The sequence below is a fragment of the Cynocephalus volans genome, chromosome 10, assembly GCF_027409185.1.
Source record: "Cynocephalus volans isolate mCynVol1 chromosome 10, mCynVol1.pri, whole genome shotgun sequence".
NCBI classification, from domain to species: Eukaryota; Metazoa; Chordata; class Mammalia; order Dermoptera; family Cynocephalidae; genus Cynocephalus; species Cynocephalus volans.
The window spans coordinates 72,539,766-72,564,742 of NC_084469.1; the positions used below are offsets into that span (position 1 = coordinate 72,539,766).

Here is a 24,977-nt window from a genome sequence, read left to right on the forward strand (position 1 = left end):
CATCCTTGTCTAGTGCCTGTTCTTAAAGGAAAAGCTTTCAGCTTTTCCCCATTCAGGATGATATTGGCTGTGGGTTTGGCATATGTGGCTTTAATTATGTTGAGATACTTTCCCTCTATACCTAACTTATAGAGGGTCTTTGTCATGAATGAGTGCTGAACTTTATCAAATGCTTTTTCAGCATCTATAGAGATGATCATATGGTCCTTGTGTTTGAGTTTATTAATATGGTGTATCACATTTATTGATTTGCGTATGTTGAACCAACCTTGCATCCCTGGGATGAATCCCACTTGATCGTGATGAATAATTTTTCGTATGTGTTGCTGTATTCTGTTTGCTAGTAATTTAGTGAGGATTTTTGCATCTATATTCATCAAGGATATCGGCCTGTAGTTTTCTTTTTTGGTTATATCTTTACCTGGTTTTGGTATCAGGATGATGTTTGCTTCATAGAATGAGTTTGGGAGATTAGCGTCTGTTTCAATCTTTTGGAATAGTTTGTAAAGAATCGGTGTCAATTCCTCTTTGAATGTTTGGTAAAATTCTGCTGTGAATCCATCTGGTCCTGGGCTTTTCTTTGTTGGGAGCCTTCTGATAACAGCTTCAATCTCCTTTATTGTTATTGGTCTGTTCAAATTTTCTACGTCTTCACGGTTCAGTTTTGGGAGCTTGTGTGTGTCCAGAAATTTATCCATTTCCTCCAGATTTTCAAATTTGTTGGCGTATAGTTGTTTATAGGAGTCTCGAATGATTCCTTGTATTTCAGATGAATCAGTTGTAATATCGCCTTTTTCATTTCTAATTTTTGTTATTTGAGTCTTCTCTCTTCTTTTTTTTGTTAGCCATGCTAATGATTTGTCAATTTTATTTATCTTTTCAAAAAACCAACTTTTTGATTCGTTGATCATTTGAATTGTTTTTTGGTTTTCAATTTCATTCAGTTCTGCTCTGATCTTAATGATTTCTTTCCGTCTGCTAACTTTAGGTTTGGATTGTTCTTGTTTTTCTAGTTCTTTAAGGTGAAGTGTTAGGTTGTTCACTTGCCATCTTTCTATTCTTCTGAAGTGAGCGTTTAATGCAATAAATTTTCCCCTCAATACTGCTTTTGCAGTATCCCACAGGTTTTGGTATGATGTATCATTGTTTTCATTAGTTTCAATAAATTTTTTGATTTCCTGCTTGATTTCTTCTTGGACCCATATGTCATTAAGTAGAATGCTGTTTAATTTCCATGTGTTTGTATAGTTTCCAGAGTTTCGTTTGTTATTAATTTCTAGTTTTAATCCATTGTGGTCTGAGAAGATACATGGGATAATTGCAATTTTTTTGAATTTATTGAGACTTGCTTTGTGACCTAATATGTGATCTATCCTGGAGAACGATCCATGTGCTGCTGAGAAGAATGAATATTCTGAGGTTGTTGGATGGAATGTTCTGTAGATATCTGCCAATTCCAATTGGTCTAGAGTATTGTTTAGATCTTGTGTTTCTCTACTGATTCTTTGCCTAGATGATCTGTCTAATATTGACAGTGGGGTGTTCAGGTCCCCTGCTATTATGGTATTAGTGTCTATTTCCTCCTTTAGGTCTAATAGAGTTTCTTTTATAAATCTGGCTGCTCCAACATTGGGTGCATACATATTTATGATTGTTATGTCTTCTTGATGGATCAGTCCTTTTATCATTAAGTAGTGTCCCTCATTGTCTCTTTTTATGGTTTTTAGTTTAAAGTCTATTTTGTCAGATATAAGAATAGCTACTCCAGCTCGTTTTTCTTTTCTGTTTGCTTGGTAAATCTTTTTCCATCCTTTCACTCTTAGTCTATGTGAATCTTTATGGGTGAGTTGGGTCTCTTGTAGGCAGCATATAGTTGGGTCCTGCTTTTTGATCCAGTCAGCCAGTCTGTGTCTTTTAATTGGGGAATTTAAGCCTTTAACGTTAAGAGTTGTTATTGAAAGGTGTTGATTTATTCCTGGCATTTTATTGGTTGTTTGGTTGTCTTAGGTGTCTTTTGTTCCTTGCTTTCTGATTTACTGTTTATTTTCTGTGTTTGTTGGTTCCTTAGGTTGTAGATAGTGTTTTTGTTAGCTTGTTTTCTCTTCATGACTGCCATTTTTATTATACTAGCAGGTTTAGATTTTTCTTGGGTTTTTATGGCAGTGGTAGTTATTTTTCAGGAACCAAACCCAGTACTCCCTTGAGGATTTCTTGTAAGGGTGGTCATGTCGTAGTGAACTCCCGCAGTTTTTGTTTGTCTGAGAAATATACTATTTGCCCTTCATTTCGGAAGGATAGCCTTGCAGGGTAGAGTATTCTTGGCTGGCAATCTTTGTCTTTTAGTATTTTGAAAATATCATCCCATTCCTTTCTAGCTTTTAGGGTTTGTGATGAAATGTCTGATGTTAACCTGATTGGGGCTCCCTTATAGGTGATTTGACGCTTCTCTCTTGCAGCTTTTAAGATTCTCTCTTTATCTCTGAGTTTTGCCAATTTGACTATGACATGTCTTGGAGAAGGCCTTTTTGGGTTGAATACGTTTGGAGATTGTTGAGCTTCCTGGATCTGAAGATCTGTGATTTTTCCTATACCTGGGAAGTTTTCTGCCACTATTTTGTTGAATATGTTTTCAATGGAATCTCCATTTTCCTCCCCTTCTGGAATACCCATGACTCGGATATTTGATCGCTTATGGTTGTCTGATATCTCTCTCAGATTTTCTTCAATGTCCTTGATTCTTTTTTCTTTCTTTTTGTCTGCTTGTGTTATTTCAAACAGCCCATCTTCAAGTTCAGAGGTTCTCTCTTCAACTTCGACAAGCCTGCTGGTTAAACTCTCCGTTGTGTTTTTTATTTCGTTGAATAACTTCTTCAGTTCAGCAAGTTCTGCTACATCTTTTTTCAGGACATTGATTTCCTTGTACATTTCCTCTTTCAGATCCTGTATACTTTTCCTCATTTCATCATGATGTCTAGCTGAGTTTTCTTGTATCTCATTCAGTTTCCTTAGAATTATCACTCGAAATTCCTTGTCAGTTATTTCAAGGGCTTCTTGTTCTATAGGATCTAGAGTTTGAGATTTATTAACTTTTGGTGGTGTACTTTCTTGATTTTTTGTATTTCTGGTATCTTTTTTTTGGTGTTTATTCATTGTGGCCGGGGGTTTCACAGTTCACCGGTTTGAGACTAATGACTAACTAGGATGTTGCTGTGGTTGCCAATTTCGTATGGCTCCCTCCGTGACTGCTCAGTTGGCCTCTAGTGCCTTGTGTGTGTGGTTGTCTCGGGTCTTGGGCTTCTCCGGGGAGCCACCTTTCTGGTCAGCTTGGACTCTGCTGGGCTGGTGGATCACGTACCACAGGGTGTGTGATCTCTGTTGAGCTTTCACTTCCTGTGCAGGACTTCTCCCCGTTCCGTGTGCTCTGGCCCAGGCTGTTAGATCGTGCAGTGGCGACCCCACCATGTGTGTGGTCTCTGTCGGGTCTCCCCCTCCCTGGCCGCACGTCTCCCCACTCTGTGCGCACTGTGCTGGGCTGGGGCGTGTCTTCTGCACCCCTGTCTATCAGCTGGGCCTTCAAGAGCCTGCTCGGCACCGCCTCGCCCAGGAAGTCTACCAGGTTTCTGCTGGGCACAGACGACTGGTCTCTCTGGGTGCCTTTGTAGCACTATGTAGATCTTTCTCGGGTCTTGTTCACCTTTTTATCCCCCTAGTATAAACCGAGTCTAGCGCCCACCTGCAGCCTGGTCTCCGGCAGGTTCAAGCGGACCTGGGAACTCTCCTACCACACTATTCCCAACCAGACATTCGTTAGGCTTTTTTCCAAACTGGTGGCCGCAGAGATGGTATCTGCCTCCCAGTAACAGGGAGTTTACCTGGGGCCGGAGTCCAGGGTATGGTGGAGTGACAGTCGGCCCGCCCGTACTTCCTTGCCGTCCCGACACTGGCCCGGGACACCCCCTCCACCAGCCCCGCCAGAGAACAGCGGAGGGGGTGGGAGCGGAGGCCCCCGCGCCAGGCCAAGCAAGTGGGAGGGCTCAGTGATGGCCGAGCAGGGCGGAGCTGCCCGCACCTGGGAAAATGGAGGCAGCACCAGGCGGTGAGTGGCCTGGTGGTGCAGGCGGGAGCCGCGTGGTCGTCCACCCGCCGAACAGAGCTGTGCCAGGGATCACTCACAGTGCTGTGCCAGGTCAGGTGCTCGCTCTCTGTCTCTGGTTTGCCGCCTTTCCCAGTTCTCGGCCGCTGCCGCCTCGGGCTGTTCAGTCGCGGCGCCGCTCGGGCGCTCCCAGGAATCTTCTTTAATGCCGGCCTGAAACCTCGAATCCTGAATAGGGCAGCTGGCCGCCTTCAGCGCGGCCCCGGCCTCCGGGATCCTGGCTGCATCCACAGCAGCCCTGGCGCCGTGTTCCCTGTTTCGAGACTCGCTTTTGCAGCTAAGAAACAGTTCTTTTCCTGCTCCACACTTCAAAGCTGTTGTCTGTAAATGAGGCAGCCTTTCCTGCCGGGGGCAAAGTGGCGGTCACCCCCCACGACTGGTCAGCAGCAGCAGTCCTCCCTTAAGAGATGGCGAGAGGAAGGTCCGTCCACAAGTTTCCCGGCTGCCTGAGGCCCAGTGGCCACCTTTTCCACCTCAGCTACTCCGCGCCAGCCGCCGCAGCCGCCGCCATCTCAACTGATTTGCCTTTGTCAGACTTCTTCCCTTTCCGTTCCACACTACACCATCCCAGAAAATATTTAAGGAACTAAAAATGTAAATTAAAAATATGAGGTAGGAAAAAGCCAATTGAAAATGATCATTCAAATTTTTAAAGGATAAAAAGTATTTTATCTGTGATATATATACATATACATACATATATAAGATATATAGTAGAAAGAGAGGCACACTGAATGGAAATTCCAAATGGCAGAAAAGACACATACTATAGGAAAAACCCATTAATTGGAAGACAGAATTATAGAAAATATCCAGAATAAAGCACAGAGAGACATAGAGATGAAATATATGAAAGAGAATATGAGACAGGTAAAACATAATGAAATGTTCTAAAATAAATCCCATTTTAAGTACTGGAAATTGAAAATAAAGATAATGTGAGAAGCAATAGTCAAAAAGACCATGGTTGAAGATTTCCTCAAACTGATAAAAGACAAAGAGCCTCAAATTTTAAAAGAATATTTAATCTTAGGTAAGATAAATAAAAGAAAATCCACGGGAGAAGAAAAAGACAGCTGATTAAAAAAAAAGACATTTAACTAAAAGTTGCGTAAGCAGTATCACACAGAAAGCTAGAAACCATCATTCAAGAATCAGAGTGGTCTAGATATGTACAAACACACACACACACAACACATACAGAGAGAGACAGAGAGAGAGAGAAACTCAGAGAGTTTACCTCCAACAGATCCTTACCAAGAAATATTTTTTCTACATGTACTCCAGGATAAAGAAACATTATCCCAAAAGGAAAACCTGAGATTCAGGAAAAAATGAGCAAATAAACTGGCAAATACAAGAGTAATTTTTTTTTAATGGAGAATAAACTTTTTTTAAATTTTAGCTTCTCAATATACACTGCAGTTGATTTTTGTGACCCTTTACCCATTCTGCTTTCCCACCTCCCTTACTCTCCTCCCCTCCCCCACTACATCATATCTGTTCACTTGTCTTAACAAGTTCAAGGACTTGTGATTGTTGTGTCTTCTTCCCTACCCACCCTTTCTTTGTTTGTGTGTTTATTTAGCTCCCACCAATAAGTGAGAGCATGTGGTATTTCTCTTTGTGTGCCTGACTTGTTTCACTTAATATAATTTTCTCTAAGTCCATCCATGTTGTTGTGGATGGTAGTATTTCATTCTTTTTTATAGCAGAGTAGAATTCCATTGTGTAGATGTACCACAGTTTCCTTATCCACTCATCTGATGATGGACATTTGGGCTGGTTCCAACTCTTTGCTATTTTAAATAGTGCTGCAATAGACATTGGAGTCTAGGTATTCCTTCAGCATATGGGACTGCAAAATGGTGCAACCTTTATGGAAAATGGTATGGACGTTCCTCAAACAATTACAGATAGATCTACCATATGACCCAGCTATTCCACTGCTGGGAATATACCCAGAGGAATGGAAATCACAACAGTAAATTTAAATAAGCAATGACAGTATAAAATTATAAATACAAACTTGTTTATGGTGCTAAAAAGATAAAGCAAAAATAATGGATAACAACATTAAGTCATCAGATAAATGATGAGAGTTTAAAAATCTAAGTTCTTTGATTTAGGAAAGAATAAAGAAATTAATTAAACTTGAATCAATGGCTAATAATACGTGTATTAAATTTTCTTAAAATGTGAGAGAAATAGAATGTGTGACTTCCAAACCATTGTAAGGGCTTAGAGAAGGCAGAAAAATAAAACATGGCAAAAGGAAATCAAACAATTAATCCAAAAGAAGACTATGTAAAAGAAGAAATTTTTAAAACTTATAAATAGCTGGATAGATAGAAATCAAAAAATAAAATTGAACTTATGTATACGCATACGCACATACATATCAGATATCACAATAAATATAATTGACAAAAATCTCTGATATTAAAACAAAGACTGACAGACAACATATAAATAAAACAAAACAAAGCTTGTATTTTTTAATGGTAATTTTTCCCAAATCATAGGAAAATATAAAGAGAAAAATTAAAAAAAAAAGGGCAGGGGAGAGGAAAACACTTAAATAACAGCAAAATAACAATACAGGAATATATTAATTAAGAATACTTGGCTTGCTATATCAACAAAATAAAGTAAAAACAAAGATCATTGCTAGAAATAAAGAACAGTAGGGCTGGCCAATTAGCTCAATTGGTTAGAGATTGGTGGTGTAACACCAAGGTCAAGGGTTCACATCCCCAGACTGGCCAGCTACCAAAAAGAGAAATAAAGAACAATATATGATAATTTATATTTTTATTTATTGTGCACACCTAATTAAATAGTTCTGTGAAATATTTTTAAATAAGAAAAACAGGAAAATTTTCTAAACAAAACATTATGATGAAAACAATATCTACATTTCTTTTTTTTTTTTTTTTTTTTGTGACTGGCCACACTGCACTCAGCCAGTGAGCGCACCAGCCATCCCTATGTAGGATCCAAATCCGTGGCGGGAGCGCTGCTGCACTCCCAGTGCCGCACTCTCCCGAGTGCGCCACGGGGTCGGCCCAATATCTACATTTCTTAATAACTGATAGCTTACCTAGACAAGAAAATCCATAACCTTCCTAAAGATGTAAATGATAAAAAGCTAATGAAGTGGATCTAGTGTATGTATTTGGAATACTATAGGCAATAATTTCAGAATATATACTTAATTAAAGCAGACATATAATATTTGATTTAAAATATTTACTGTCAAACAAGAACAATCCAAACCTAAAGTTAGCAGATGGAAAGAAATCATTAAGATCAGAGCAGAACTGAATGAAATTGAAAACCAAAAAACAATTCAAAAGATCAACGAATCAAAAAGTTGGTTTTTTGAAAAGATAAATAAAATTGACAAACCATTAGCATGGCTAACAAAAAAAAGAAGAGAGAAGACTCAAATAACAAAAATTAGAAATGAAAAAGGCGATATTACAACTGATTCATCTGAAATACAAGGAATCATTCGAGACTACTATAAACAACTATACGCCAACAAATTTGAAAATCTGGAGGAAATGGATAAATTTCTGGACACACACAAGCTCCCAAAACTGAACCGTGAAGACGTAGAAAATTTGAACAGACCAATAACAATAAAGGAGATTGAAGCTGTTATCAGAAGGCTCCCAACAAAGAAAAGCCCAGGACCAGATGGATTCACAGCAGAATTTTACCAAACATTCAAAGAGGAATTGACACCGATTCTTTACAAACTATTCCAAAAGATTGAAACGGACGCAAATCTCCCAAACTCATTCTATGAAGCAAACATCATCCTGATACCAAAACCAGGTAAAGATATAACCAAAAAAGAAAACTACAGGCCGATATCCTTGATGAATATAGATGCAAAAATCCTCACTAAATTACTAGCAAACAGAATACAGCAACACATACGAAAAATTATTCATCACGATCAAGTGGGATTCATCCCAAGGATGCAAGGTTGGTTCAACATACGCAAATCAATAAATGTGATACACCATATTAATAAACTCAAACACAAGGACCATATGATCATCTCTATAGATGCTGAAAAAGCATTTGATAAAGTTCAGCACTCATTCATGACAAAGACCCTCTATAAGTTAGGTATAGAGGGAAAGTATCTCAACATAATTAAAGCTATATATGCCAAACCCACTGCCAATATCATCCTGAATGGGGAAAAGCTGAAAGCTTTTCCTTTAAGAACAGGCACTAGACAAGGATGCCCACTCTCACCACTCCTATTCAACATAGTGTTGGAAGTACTAGCCAGAGCAATCAGAGAAGAGAAGGAAATAAAGGGCATCCAGATTGGAAAAGATGAAGTCAAACTGTCCCTGTTTGCAGATGACATGATCCTATATATCGAACAGCCTAAAACCTCTACAAAAAAACTGCTGGAATTGATAAATGATTTCAGCACAGTAGCAGGATACAAAATCAACACACAAAAATCAGTAGCATTTCTTTTCTCCAATAGTGAACATGCAGAAAAGGAATCAAGAAAGCCTGCCCATTTACAATAGCCACCAAAAAAATAAAATACTTAGGAATTGAGTTAACCAAGGAGGTGAAAAATCTCTATCATGAGAACTACAAACCACTGCTGAGAGAAATTAGAGAGGATACAAGAAGATGGAAAGATATCCCATGCTCTTGGATTGGAAGAATCAACATAGTGAAAATGTCCATACTACCCAAAGTGATTTACAAATTCAATGCAATCCCCATCAAAATTCCAAAGACATTTTTCTCAGAAATGGAAAAAACTATCCAGACATTTATATGGAACAATAAAAGACCACGCATAGCCAAAGCAATGCTGAGCAAAAAAAATAAAGCGGGAGGCATAACACTACCTGACTTTAAGCTATACTACAAAGCTATAATAACCAAAACAGTATGGTACTGGCATAAAAACAGACACACTGACCAATGGAATAGAATAGAGAATCCAGAAATCAACCCACACACTTACTGCCAGCTGATCTTTGACAAAGGCACCAAGCCTATTCAGTGGCGAAGGGACTGCCTCTTCAGCAAATGGTGCTGGGATAACTGGATATCCATATGCAGGAGAATGAAACTAGATCCATACCTCTCGCCGTATACTAAAATCAACTCAAAATGGATTAAGGATTTAAATATACACCCTGAAACAATAAAACTTCTTAAAGAAAACATAGGAGAAACACTTCAGGAAATAGGACTGGGCACAGACTTCATGAATACGACCCCAAAAGCAAGGGCAACCAAAGGAAAAATAAACAAATGGGATTATATCAAACTAAAAAGCTCCTGCACAGCAAAAGAAACAATTAAAAGAGTTAAAAGACAACCAACAGAGTGGGAGAAAATATTTGCAAAATATATATCTGACAAAGGATTAATATCCAGAATATATAAGGAACTCAAACAACTTTACAAGAAGAAAACAAGCAACCCAATTAAAAAATGGGCTAAAGAGCTAAGTAGGCATTTCTCTAAGGAAGATATACAAATGGCCAACAGACATATGAAAAAATGCTCAACATCACTCAGCATCCGGGAAATGCAAATCAAAACCACATTGAGATATCATCTAACCCCAGTTAGGATGGCTAAAATCCAAAAGACTATGAACAATAAATGCTGGCGAGGCTGCGGAGAAAAAGGAACTCTCATACATTGTTGGTGGAACTGCAAAATGGTGCAGCCTCTATGGAAAATGGTATGGAGATTCCTCAAACAATTGCAGATAGATCTACCATACGACCCAGCTATCCCACTGTTGGGAATATACCCAGAGGAATGGAAATCATCAAGTCGAAGGTATACCTGTTCCCCAATGTTTATCGCAGCACTCTTTACAATAGCCAAGAGTCGGAACCAGCCCAAATGCCCATCATCGGATGAGTGGATACGGAAAATGTGGTACATCTACACAATGGAATACTACTCAGCTATAAAAACGAATGAAATACTGCCATTTGCAACAACATGGATGGACCTTGAGAGAATTATATTAAGTGAAACAAGTCAGGCACAGAAAGAGAAATACCACATGTTCTCACTTATTGGTGGGAGCTAAAAATTAATATATAAATTCACACACACACACACACACACACACAAACCGGGGGGGGGGGGGAAGAAGATATAACAACCACAATTATTTGAAGTTGATACGACAAGCAAACAGAAAGGACATTGTTGGGGGGGAGGGGGGGAGGGAGAAGGGAGGGAGGTTTTGGTGATGGGGAGCAATAATCAGCCACAATGTATATTGACAAAATAAAATTTAAAAAAAAATAAAAAAAATAAAATAAATAAAATAAAATAAAATAAAATATTTACTGTCAAATTAAGTGCCTCGACAATTTTCAAGAGAGCAGTATCACATAGACCTTCTCTTTAGACAACAAAAGAATTCAATTAGAAGCCAATATCAAGAAGATAATACTTGTCCATATAAAAATATATATATACATTAATTTTTTCTATGTGTATGCATGGGAAAATTTTAAACTTTTGAGAATTTATAAACAAATATCTAAATTACTAATAGTTCTAATAAAAATAAAATGGTTACATTGTATAATGACAAATATAGAAATTATCCTGATTTGAGGATCTCATATTGCACACAGGTATTTATAGTCAATCCTGTACCCCATAGATATGTACAATCCATTAAGTTTCAATGATAAATAAATAAATAATAACAATAAGTGATGAAAAATAAATATATCTAAAAGTTATGGGATGAAATTAAAATGCAATTTAAAAAATAACATTATTAGGTTAAAAAGCACCTGTTAGACAATAAGGGAGGCTGCAAGGTTCCAACTTAAGAATTTAGAAAAAAGAAAAATACGAAGAAAAAAATAATTTAAAAGTTATATGAGTAGAAATTAATGGACTACATGTTTTAAAAGCTATAATAAAGAAACAATAAAAGTTAATCTATTTGAAAAACAAATACCTTATCTGATAAAGAAAAATGTGAGAAGGCACACATAAGGGTTATTAAGAATATCTAAATTAATAATGAGCAAGGCATTCTATGGCAGCAGAACGTAACAGAATGTTATGAACAACTATATGCCAACAAATTTGAAAACTTAGATTTAAATATATAAAAATATGTATTTTTCTAAATAAATGGAAAAACAGAAAATTGTCCAATAAAAATTGTAGCAATTGAGTCAGTAGTATAACTACGTCCATAAGGAATACAACAGACTCAGACATTTGTACAAGTAAGTTCTACTAACATGAAAGAAATGGATCGTTCATGTATACTCTGAAAAAGTAGAAAAAATAAAAGCAGACTTCTCTAATTACTTATTTATTGATGCTTTTTTAACCAAGACACCAAAACCTGGCAAAGAAAGTATGAGAAATGAAAATTACAAGCCAATCTCACTTATTAATATTTTAAAAAGTAAATAAATATCAGCAAATTGAACACAATGTAAAATTTATAATAATTATGCATCAAGGCCACATTAGATATGTCCTAGAGACATAAGTTTGGTTTACCATTAGAAGGTAGATTTATAATTATATAATTCACCAATTCAAAGGAGATTTTTAAAATAAGATTACCTTGGTAGATGAAAAACCCGAATTGGTCCTTTATAAAGTCAATCCAGCTTAAATTTCCACCTTCCATTTACACTGAAATAATCTACACTGTTCTGACCAAATGGAGTCTAAACTGCTGTTTCTTTCACTAGAAAAGACAAGAATCTAGGTCTTCTGGAACTCACTCTAACTTTTTTGTATTCAAAATTAAATAGTAATTTAAGATCATAAAGCACCCTCACCCAAACATCAGTACACACTGGGCAATAACTGATAGAAGTTGCGGGACAAATAGTCCAAGTCCTTGGAACTTCAGTCAGGATAATTCTGAGATGTGTATACTGTCTTCAAAAATTCCCCTGTGGAATTGGGCCCTGATTGTGCAGAGCAGCAACTGGCTTAATAATACATTTTTTATTAGCCCCTTTCCTCTCATACCTCATTACTCTTCTGCTTGAACTTGCTTCTCTGGGTCACCTTCAAGACAAATTACTTGCACTCACCCCCTTATCTCAGAATCTAATACTGGGGAAATCCAACCTAAGACACTTTTTTTTTTTTTCATGTTTCTATATAAAAAACAACTTTGTGAAGGGTGGAGTTCCTACACTACCACAATTTACCTTCCTCTCACAAGACTACTACAATAGTCCCTGTTATCAATCTTGCTCCCTACTGAAGACTATTATTAAAAAGGCAGATCAGATTCTTTTACTGCCCTGCATAAAATCTTACTATGACTTAAAAAAAATAAAATCAAACATTTGATATACAAACAGCACACCTTACTCTGTGGCTCTACTTACCTCTCTGTCCTTATTTCATACTGATTATTCATCATACTTCTGTCACAGTGGCCTTTTTACTCCTTAAAATTACCAAGCCCAACTCTGTTCTAGAGCCTTCACACTAACTCTTTGTTCTAGGATATTCTCTCTGCCTAGATCAGCACATGACTGGTTCTTTCTGATCCTGTAGAGCATTTATCCTGTGTCTACTACTTGCCAGACAATGTTTGGGCAATGTGGGATACATTATGAAGTAAAACAGAGAAAACCCCTGCCTTCCTGGAAAGTAAATTATAGTGACAATACTTACAACTATCTGAAATAAACTTTATTTGGTTCATCGTCCTCCTCCCCCAAATTAAGGACACCTTGGGAGAAAAACTTTATGTGCTGTGTTCACCATTTTTAGTTCTATGTAAGCTCTATGGATAAAAGTAGATGGCCTAAAAATAGGACTTGATTAATGAATAAATTTGTGTCACATTTTTGACATTCTAACTTAGCTCTATTCGTTCTGTAGAGTGAGTATACGTCAGAAAATTCTAAAGAAAATAAAACTAATACAGAACAAAAATTAACAAGCATCTTAAATTATTTGCATTTCTCTATTATTAATATAATCACTTATAAAAGCATTAAAAAAGAGATTCAATGTAGCTTCTAAAGAAAATTTATTCTATCAATTAAAGGCACTTGAAAGAAAAAGTTAATGAGATGTTATGAAGTCTGGAGCTGTAAAGGCCACTTAAAGAAAACATTGTTTTATAGACTTATAACTCTTCAGAGCCAGCTCTGGCTGAAACAGCTCTCAGAAGCACTTATTCCTTCCCATAAGTCAGAGAGTGATGCTTCTTTGTCAAGGAGAGTACCAAAAGGGCATTTTTGTTCCCCCGTGAATTTTATGGGAAGTTAACACAGATTGACAATAGGTCATCTGAAAATGCCTGTCTGTTTTATTTTCAATTTTGCTGGGTAGAAACTGCCCGTATTTTGTTGGTTTGGTTCACGTTCCATGGCATTTTGAGTATCTGACAAAATCTTCAAAACAGTAAGTGCTCGAAAACAGTAGAGCAATTTCACCATTATTCAAGATTTTATCATGAATATATTTTAGTAGTATCAGTTCTAAAGCGATTGTTACAACTCAGTGTAGTGTACCTAGCAAAAATCAATTACATCAGGGAATAATTATATAGTTATAGTTTATGGCGGTAGTTGGAATTTTTGTTTTTATAAATAAGATCACATTTCAAATATATATTTATACCAAAGAAATAAATCTCTTATAATAATCACAATGGTAATTGGTCTATACCTCAGAAAAGAACTATGAAATTTATAAGTAACTATTCTTTTATTTTTTTATTGTCATTGTTTAGAGTATTATTAGCTTTGAAAAAATTATGGCTAGTATGCTCATTTTTTCTTAAAGAAAGATTTGAAATTAAGTAAAGCAATATAAAAAAAAAATTTCAGTCACTGCTGTTTCTTCCCCTGTTTTAAGTTTTGGAAAGCTGTGATTTGGAAGAAATGCTGGAATCTTATTTTACATAAGTCTTTACCTGAAATTCTAGAATTTTATTATCAGTACTTTGAAGAAAAAAAAAACAGGACATCAACAAGATAATGGAAAATTAAGTCCTGGCCCCTGTTCCCCTGTAGAAACACTAATTTAGCAATAACTTGTAAACCAAAACACCTACAGGAATTCAAAAATCCAGTTAAGAAGTTACAGTGACCCAGGCAAGCAAAAAGCCAAGAACTGCTACATTGAAATTGGTAAGAAGAACAATTTTATTTTACCCATGGTAGCCCCTCCCTCAAGCCAGCAAAACTCATTGCCAGGATCGAATGCCCTACCTAGCAACTTTCTCTTGGAGAAAAGTGAAGAATGGAGCTTTTTGTAAAGCTTCCAATGTACTATTTTCTGTATCCCCTCACTTGGAGTGTTGATGAAACCAACATAGCCTGGATGCCTGAGGATGGCTAAAGACAAAACAGAGTGGGGAGCAGGGGAGGGCAACTTGCTGCAGATAGCACAATGCAGTATGATTGGGGGAAGACGCACAACCCAAGGTTTCTCTTTCACAAGGGAGAGAGAGAAGTGGAGCAGTGTAGCATTCGAGCTTCTCCGAGAGTTTCCTGAGGAACTGGTATCTCTCTCATCTGACTAAAGGTGCTTACAGAGAGCTGTCATATTTTGGATGTCTGGTAGTCACTGGAATAAGAAAGAGCAGGGAGCCATGCTGCAATAGAACCAAAGAAGTTGCAGTGCTGCAGACAGACACTAGAGAGCAAGAAATTATGAGCTGCTCAAAAACAAGCAAGCAGATTTCTCTGAGAAATTGAACAAACAGGCTCAGAGAAGTCACATGATTCCTTTCTCAAAGAAAAAGTTTTGGAAACCCCTGGAATCTTTAGCCAGGCTAATTGGTAAGGGTCTTCCCCAGGTCAAAACCAGTTCATTAACATGAGAGAGGTGGCTGTTTTTTTCAGACATCTAAATCCCAACACAAAATTACAAGATATATGAAGAAACAGTAAAATATGGCCCAAACAAAGGAAGAAAATAAATCATCAGAAAATGATCATAAAGTAATGGAGGTAAGCAAGTGTCCTGATAAATAATTCAAAATAGACACTTAAAAAATGTTCTGTGAGCTCAAGAAAATCAGGCATGAACACAGTGAGAATATCAATAGAAATATAGAAAGTATTACGAAAGAACCAAACAGAGATTCTGAAACTGAAAAGTACAATGACTAAAATGAAAAATTCACTAGAGGAATTCAACAGCAGACATGATCAAGCAGGAAAACAGAAACGTAAAACTCAATGGCAAGTCATCTGAAATTATTCAGTTAGATGAACAAATAGAAAAAAAGAATAAAGAAGAGTGAAGAAAGGCTAAGGGAATTGTGGGGCACCATCAAGCTGACTAATTATGAATTATAGGAGTCCAAGAAGAAGAAGAAAGAAAGAAGGGAGAAGAAAGTTTATTTAAAGAAATAATGGCTGAAAACTTCCCATATCTGAAGAAAAAGAAAAGACATCCAGATTCAAGAAACCCAATAGACCTCAACTAGAATGAGTCCAAAGAAATTCACAACCAGATATATTATAATCAAATTGCAAAAAGTAAAAGACAAGGAGAGAATTTTTAAAATAAGAGAAACATAACTCATTACATACAAGGGAACCCATATAAGATTACAGTGGATTTCTCAGCAGAAACCTTGCAAGCCAGAAGGGAGCAGAATGACATATTTAAAATGCTGAAAGTAAAAAGCAACCAACCAAGAATACTATATTCAGCAAAACTACCTTTCAAAAATGAAGGAGTAATAAAAACTTTGCCAGGTAAACAAAAGATGAACTTTATCACCACTAAATGTGCCTTCCAAGAAATGTTAAAAGAGTCCTTCAAGTTGAAACAAAAGTACACTGAACAGCAACCCAAAAGAATATAAAAATATAACACTCCCTTGTAAAGGTCAATGTATCAACAAATGCAGAACATTGTAATACTGGCACAGCAGTGTACAGATCACTTTTAATTCTTGTGCAGAAAATAAAAGATAGAAATATAAAAAACTGATAAATGTAAAATTTTAATAAATACACAGTAAAAAATATGTAATTTGTGACATCAATAACATAAAAGGGGAAGTTAAAGTGTACAGTATTTATATGCAATTGAAGTTAAATTGTAACCAGCTTAAAACAGATTGTTATAACTATAAGATGTTTTATAAGTATCATGGTAACCACAAAGAAAATGACTATGGGAGACACACAAAAGAAAGAAAGGAATCACAGCAAGTCATTATAAAAAAAAATCATTGAAACACAAAGTAACACAGGAAAAGAAGAAAAGAGGAACAAAAGAACTACAAAACTATTAAAAAGCGATGAACAAAATTTCAACCATAACTCCTTTACTATCAATCATTACTTTATTTATTATTTATTTGGTGGCTGGCTAGTGGAGGGATCCAAAGCTTTGATTTGCTGTTACAACACTATGCTCTAACCAACTGAAATAACCAGCCAGCTATTATTTTAAATGCAAATGCATTAATCTTTCCAATCAAAAGACATAGATTGATTGATGGAATAAAAATCAAGCTCCAACTATATGCTGACTATAGTAAACTCACTTTATATTTAAGGATATACAGAAGAAGAAAGTGAAAGGATGAAAGAAGCTATTCCATGAAAATAGTAACCAAAAAAAAGAGCAGAGGTGACCATGCTTATATCAGACAAAATAGACTAAGTCAAAAGCTATCTATGGAAACAAAGAAAGCAATCATATAATGATAAAAATGTAAATTCATAAGGAAAATATAGCAATTATAAATATATATGTGCACCCAACATCAAAGCACACTTATATATAAATCAAACATTGAGAACACTAAAGGGAAAAATAAAGAGCAATGTAATAATAATAGTTGGGATTTCAATACCTTACTTTCAATAATGGATTGTACACCCAGATAGGTAAATAAGAAAATGGAGGATCTAAACAATACTGTATACCAAATGGACCAAACAGACCTATACACATTACACCCAATAGCAGCAGAATACACATTCTCCTCAAGGATTCAAAGAATATTCTCCAGGATAGATCACATGTTAGGTCACCAACATGTCTTAACAAATTTAAGAAGACTGAAATCACACCAAGTACATATTCTGACCACAATAAAATGAAACTAGAAATTAGCAGAGGAAAAATAAAAATTTCACATATATGTGCAAACTAAAAACACACTCTTAAACAACCAGTGGGTCAAAAAAGAAATTGAAAGGGAAATTAGAAAATATCTTGTGACAAACTAACAAAAAAAATAACAAACCAAAACTTATGTGATGCAGAAAAAGCAGTACTAACAGGGAATTTTATAGTAATAAAGGTCTACATTAAAAAAGAAAAAGATCTCAAATAAACAAACTTTACATCTCAAAGAACTAGAAAAAGAACAAATTAAGCCCAAAGTTATCAAAGGAAAGGAAATAATTACCAAGTGGGACAACCTAGAAGAAATGGATAAATTCCTAGAAATATATAACCTACCAAAACTGAATAAAAAAGAAATAGAAAGGCTGAACAGACCAAAAGCTAACAAGGAGATCAAATCAGTAATCAAAAGCCTTCCAACAAAGAATACTCCAGGACCAGGTGGCTTCATGGGTAAATTCTTCCAAACATTTAAAAATGAATTATATCAATTCTTCTTATGCTCTTTGAAAAAAAAAGCGGGGGGGGGGGGAGGGAATAATTCTAGACTCATTTTATGAAGCCAGAATCACCCTTATATCAAAGTTAGACAAAAGTACCACAAGAAAAGAAAACTATAGGCCAGTATCCCTGATGAAAATTTATGCAAAAATCTCAACAAAATATTAGCAACCCAAATTCAACAGCACACCAAAAAAAATCATATACCGTGGTCAAGTGTTATTTAGCCCTGGGATGCAAATAAATCAATGTGATACATCACATTAACAGAATGAAAAATGAAAGTCACATTATCATCTAAATAGGTACAGAAAAAACATTTGACAAAATTTAACGTTGTTTCATCATAAAAACTCCTAACAAATTAAGTATAGAGGGAACTTAACACAATAAAGATCATATATAAAATGCACATAAGTAACATTATACCCAATGGTGAAAAGCTGAAAATTTTCCTTCTAGATATTGGAACAAGGCAAGAATGACCCCTCTCACCACTTCTATTCCACATAGTAGTAGAAGTGCTATCCAGACCAATTAGGCAAGAAAAAGGAATAAAAGGCATCCAAATCAGAAAGGAAGAAGTAAAATTATCTCTGTTTCCAAATGACATGATTTCGTATGTAGAAAACTCTAAATACACCCCTAATGAATGGGATCGGTACCCTTCTAAAGAAAGCTCCAGAAAACTTCCTAGCCCCTGCCACCATGTGTGGATACAGAAAGAAAGTGCCATCTATGAGGAATGAGCCTTCACCAGACACTGAATCTGGAGGTGCCTTGATCTTGGACTTCTCAGGCCCAGAACTATTAGAAATAAATTTCTGTTGTTCAGAAGCTACCCAGTTTATGGTATTTTGTTTACAGCAGCCCAAATAAACTAAGACAGTGGGTATAGAGTTACAGTCTCACAAGATGAAAATGTTCTAGAGATCTTCTGTACTACAACGTGTTTATACACTTAAAAAATTTGTTGAGAGTGAAAAAACTTCTTTTGTTGTTACTTTGTGGATTATACATGGCATTCTACTTGACTTATGAAGGACAAATTGAATTCTAATTACGGAAAAAACTGAGTGGAAAACGTGCATGTGGTCATGCACACACACACTCATAGACACACACACACTGGCTTATACGTAAAGAACTCTGGCCACTGGTCCCTTCTTTAACGTGAACTTTTGTGTGATTCTAACCCAGTTTTAACCATTTTTGGATCTTGGTTTTTCCATCAGTATCATAAAGAAAACCAACTTAAGATACCACCTACAAATCGTACTGGTAAGACTCATCACCGTCATACTTCACAGATGTTTTGGTGGAAAAATTTCCCCTAATGCTTAGACATACTATATCCAGGTATTCAGTTCTGGACAGAGGGCAAGGAAAAACAGGTCATCTACCCGCTATGATCTTTCAGGAAAGCAAATTTATATATGTAGAGACACACAAATCTTCATACCCCTTGACACAGTCTGTAATCTTATTCCTATAGCTCTATTCTGAGGAAACAATTAGTGATATTGCTGAAGCTTATTACCACCTTGTTCATGGTAACAAATAACTGGAAGCACATTTTTTAAAACTACCAGTGGGAAACTCATCCTAATACAAACTATCAATTCTAGATCCTACTCAAAAATATCGAAAAAAAATGACAAGGGAATTTAATCAGTTAAATCTACAGTAGATGTGAAAAATTAGGAATCCTATAATAGCCAGGAAGAGTCTGAGAAAGAAAAGTAATGGAAAACTTGCCTTACCAGATGTCAAAGTGTATTAGAAAGATACAGATATTAAAGCATGTTGACTTTGGCACAAAAAATTAATTGAACAAGAGAAGATAAAAGATTCTGGAAAAAGAATCTACCCACGGAGATGGGTCATATAATAAAGTGGCACTTAAGGCAAAAGGGTTCTTTCAATAATTGATGTGGATACAACAGGATAACAAGTAGGGTTAATGTTCTATACTTTTATCTCTTTGGTCCCAAAATAAATTTTAGAAAAATTTAAATAGAATATTATTACTACAAGAAAACATGCCATTGAAAATAGTTTCTGAGAAGGAAAGTCTTTCAAAACAAAACACGATGTCTAGAGGCCACAAAGAAAAATATTAATAATTTTACTATCATTAAAAATGGAAAATGAGTAAATAAATAAATACTATTGGCAAACTGGAAATGAAAAGTTCTTTCTAAATCATAGTAGTTCTAACTTCCATAAAATATGGATGAGTAACAAAAGCTGAGATAAAATGTAAAATAATACATCAGAAAATTCTAAACAGAAGTGAAGAGTTCATTGAAAAGAATAAAACACAAATAAAGGAAATCTAATTTTTTCAGAAAGTAGTTTGTAGATTCAACTTTAAAAATCACATAAATGGCTAAAAATTATTTTAAAAAATAGAAATGAAAATAAAAGCAAGCTTTAAAAATAGAAGTAAAATTACGGGGATGGCTAGTTACCTCACTTGGTTAGAGTACGCTGTTACAATACCAAGGTCAGGGATTCGATTCCCCACACCAGCCAGCCGACAAGACAAAACAAAACCAAAATAAAAGTTAAATGAATCAAATGTCCCTAACTGTGTGCTGATTTGGCATTTAGACCATCCAGAAAAAAATTATTATGGCTTTTTAAAAAGGCTATTTTCCCACAAAAGCAGAGCTAGGATTCAAACTTGGGACAGAGGGCTAAGTCAATGCTTTTTGTTTTTAGCATCAAGTTGTCACAGGCTGCCCATACAGATCAAAGACTCACAGGTCATCTTCTGCAAACAGCAGCCTGGTGCATCCAGCTCACAGAAAGCCTCTGACCTACTCACCCTCTGCTTCTATGGGGCCATGCTGATTCACAGGATCAAGCTTCTTCCAGCAGCCCAAGCTGCAGCTGGAATTTCTGTGTCTTCAGAAGTATCTGAGGAGCTGTATAACATATAATCATTCAGTCCATATACGGATGTTGAATTAGACAATACATGTTTTGCACAAATGACTTCCAAATCACCTAGCCAAGCCTCTGGAGGGTATATCAATAATGGTATAAATAATTTAACCCCTCTTGGTCTCAGTTTCCATCTATGTATATAATGGTGATAAAGGTAGTTTGGACTTGTGTCCAAATCCTGATATTCTCACATACCAGCCATGTGCCTTCGGGTAAATCACTTCCCTCACTAAGTCTTATCCCTTCCTCTCAGGATTCTGAGCAACATGTGAGAGGATACAGGCTACAAGAGCACTTGCAAAGTGACATGCCAAGAGTTAAATGGAGGTTAGTGATAATTCTTCATCTAAACTATTTTTTATTTTATTTGGACCATTTTTCTAGCCTGTTGTAATATTATGACAGTACAACTTCATTGTTAAAGAATGTTGCTCTGGAGTCAGATGCCTGAGTCCAAATAGCAGTTCTGTTATCTGTAAGTTGAACAGGTTACTTAACTTTTATATACCTGCTTCCTTATCTGTAAAATTGGGATAATAATAATATTTGTTTAATAGAATAATTGTAAGGATTAAATGAGTCAATGCACATTTTTAAAGTTTAAAAAACAGTGCCTAGTACATACTAGGCACTCAATAAATATAAGATATTTAAAACTTACATATCTTACTTGAGATCAGGGATATACAGTCAATTTACTAAGGACAAAAATGATCTAGTTATTTTAATCTATAATATAGATAGGATGTAAGATCTGAGAAAGGGCACAAAAGAAATTATGCTAGTGTTAGAAACAAGAATATAAGATAAGAGATGCAAATATAAAATCAAAGAAGTTAACTAAAATCTCTGTAATCTTAAATTTTAATTAGAAATATCAGTATGAATTTATAATGCATTTCTCTCCCTCTTTTAAAAATTTTTTAGCAGAATAAAAAAAGACAAGGCCTGAAAACAGTGACCAATGGTAGAAGTAGTTGCCTCAGCACAAAAACTGATCTCTGCACATTATTTTCTCCCTTAAAAAAAAAAAAAAAAAACAAGTAGGGATCTTTAAAAAATGGCTGATTATAGTTCTTGGCCAGGAAACATACAAGATTGGTGTGAAATACCTTGTAGTACCAGAAAATGAAGGGTTACTGTGGTAACGTCAAAAGTATCCAGGAGTTAAACAGGACAGACTTTGTCTTAGATCAGGTTCGCAAAAAAAACTTTGAGACGGACGTGTGTGCAGGAGGCTGGCCCAAGTGGTAGGGCTGCCTGTGCTGCCACCTAGTATATCAGTTTGCTATGGCTGCTGTAACAAGTACCACAAACTGGGTGGTTTAAAACAACAGAAATTTATTCTCTTGTATTTTTTGAATCTAGAAGTCCAAAATCCAGATGTTGGTAGGGTTGGTTCCTTCTGTATTTCTGAGGGATAATCTGTCCCATGCCTAGCTTCTGGTGGATGCTGGCAATCCTTGACATTCCACATGATGTTCTCCCTTGAGTCTTTGTTCAAATTTTCCTCTTCTTATAAGGATACGAGTCATTGGATTAGGGCCCATGCTAATTCAGTGTAACCTCATATTTTATTTTTATTTTTATTTTTATTTATTTATTTATTTATTATGAATATTCATAAGATACAAAGCTAATTGGCACCCCTCATACCCATGATTTGAGGGCCAGATTCATATTGGTAGCATACCCATTACCAGAAATTACTTTTGTACCCCGTGTCCCCCACCCAATTATCTTCCAACCACCCTCCCCCTCCCCCTTTCCCCCCACTCCACTTTGTAGCCCTAGGAATGTTCCCTCCTCTGTAAGACCAACGCACTACTGTGGTCTGTCTTTCCTCCCTTCTTTCTCTCTAAGCTCCCACGTGTGAGTGAGCTCATGCTGTATTTATCCCTCTGTGCTTTGCTAATTTCACTCAACATAAGTTTCTTCAGGTTCATCCATGTTGTTGACTATATCTGCAAAGATCTTATTCCCAAATAAGGTCACATTCACAGTTTCCAGGTGGACATGAATTGTGTGGGAACACTATTCAAAGGCATACTCAACCACTAATTCAGATATAAACATCTAACTGTACTTGCTTATCACATATCTATCCATGTAGCCATCTCTCTATTCATACATTAATCCACCTAATTTTCAGTGCTCTTTAAAATACATTACAGATGTCAATACACTTCTTCCTATATACTTCAGCATGCTGAAGTATATACTGGAGCTTAATATTTGTTTACAATTATAATTTCTTCTAATGGAAAATATACAACTAAATTCACAAATGTAATAGTCAGACTGATGCGTACATAGGTATAACCCAAACCCCTATCATGATACAAGGCACTACTGTCACCCCAGAAAGTTTACTCATGTACTTTTCAAGTCAATCACCATCCTTATCATCCAGAGGCAACTATTGTACAGGTTTTTTCCTTCCATTTATTTGCTCTTCTTATTCTAGTATCTCATATAAATATGTCTTTATACTTAGACTGTTTATCTTGTAGACAGTATAGAGTTGGATATCATAATTCTGTCAATTTTTGTTTCCTGTATTATGAAGGTCTGTAATTGCATACATACCCATTTATGATAGTTATGTCTTTCTGACAAATCGATTTTTTTGACTTTATGAAATGCCCTTTTGTTTTTTTACTGGTGATGCTCTTTGTCTTGATTCAATTTTGTCTGATAGTCACCCTAGCCTTCCTAAGCTGCTTGCATAACATATATTTTTTCCATCCATTACTTTCACTGTATTTGTGTCTTTATACCCGAACTATTTATTTTGTAGACAGTGTAAAGTTGGGTCTTGCTTTTTTATCCATTCTGAAAATATATACTTTCATTTAAAATGTTTTCTCCATACTGTTGCCTCAATGTATATCTGCTCCCAGACCAACAGTGGAGCAGGTAGAGGTTCAGATGCCCTAAGGCGAGCCTGTGCTGAGCTGCTGGCCATTGCTGCACCCTTACAGGCTTGCATCAGCCTCAACAGCTGATCAGGAAGCCACATTCAGAGCTGCCAGGCCCTGCAACTGCTGTGTACACTACTCCAAAACCAACAGCTGATCACTTAGCAGCTTTTCTTCCTTATAGCATGCCTCTAGAAAATGACCGGCTCCTGTAGCATCCACACAGGCTTGCTCCAGGTTCAACAACTGAGCCAGTGACCCTCTACGGACCTACCAGGAACTGCTGAAATAGCATACATCTACTCACTGACTGACAGCAAATCACCCACCCCAACAAGAAACTGCTAAGGGCCCCTCTGCCTAGGCCACAAAGGCACCCACAGACAACTCTAAGATTGTATACATTTGAAGAAGTCGCATGAAGACTACATTACCTCACTCATCCAGATCCAAACTTAAGATGTCCAACCTGACTTTCTATACAGAATATTTCTACAGGAAAAATGTTCCCCTCTTCAAAAACCACTCCTAGAATTAAAAGACGTGACTACACCACAGATGCCCAGACATCAATGTAGAGATATGAGAAGCATAAATAAACAAGGAAGCTTGACTCTCCCAAAAGAAGACAATAACAACTCTCTAATACCAGATCCCAAACAATAGGAAATTGGCAAAATGCCTGAGGAGTAATCCCAAAGGTCAATACTAAGGAAATTCAAAATGATGGATTAAGAAATTGATACAAATCACAATGAAATCAAAAAGAAATTTGAGGACATGTATAAGAAGTTCAAGAAAGAGATATAATCAATAAAAAAAAAAATCAGCAGAAATCCTGGAACTGAAGAATTCATTCAAAGAAATAAAAAGATATAACCGAGACCATAAAGAGCAGGCTAGAACAAGCAGAAGAAAGAATCTCTGGGCTAGAAGACAGGCTTTTTGAATCAACACATTTGGACCAAAAAAAAAAAAAAATTTTTTTAAAATAAGGAAAACCTATTAGAAATCTTTCTGATAACCTTAAGCATACAAACTTCCATATTATAGGTATACAGGAAGGGGAATAGAAAGGAAAAGACATTGAAAGCCTATTTAATGAAATAGTTACTGAAAACTTCCCGAATATTGGTAGAGATATGGTCTTACAGATCCAGGATGCTCAAAAATCCCCAGATTCAACCCAAAAAGGACCTCCCCAGGCACAATTTAGTCAAATTATCAAAAGTCAAAGACAAAGAAAGAATTCTAAAAACAGCAAGTGAAGAGCAACAAATTACCTAAAAGGGAATCCC

At 36.1% G+C, this 24,977-nt stretch overlaps 1 pseudogene; it reads left to right on the forward strand.

The window, feature by feature from the left end:
• The window catches only part of LOC134387440 (calmodulin-like), an 87,245-nt pseudogene extending 66,494 nt beyond the window's left edge, over positions 1-20,751 (forward strand).
• Positions 20,752-24,977: the final 4,226 nt, after the last annotated feature.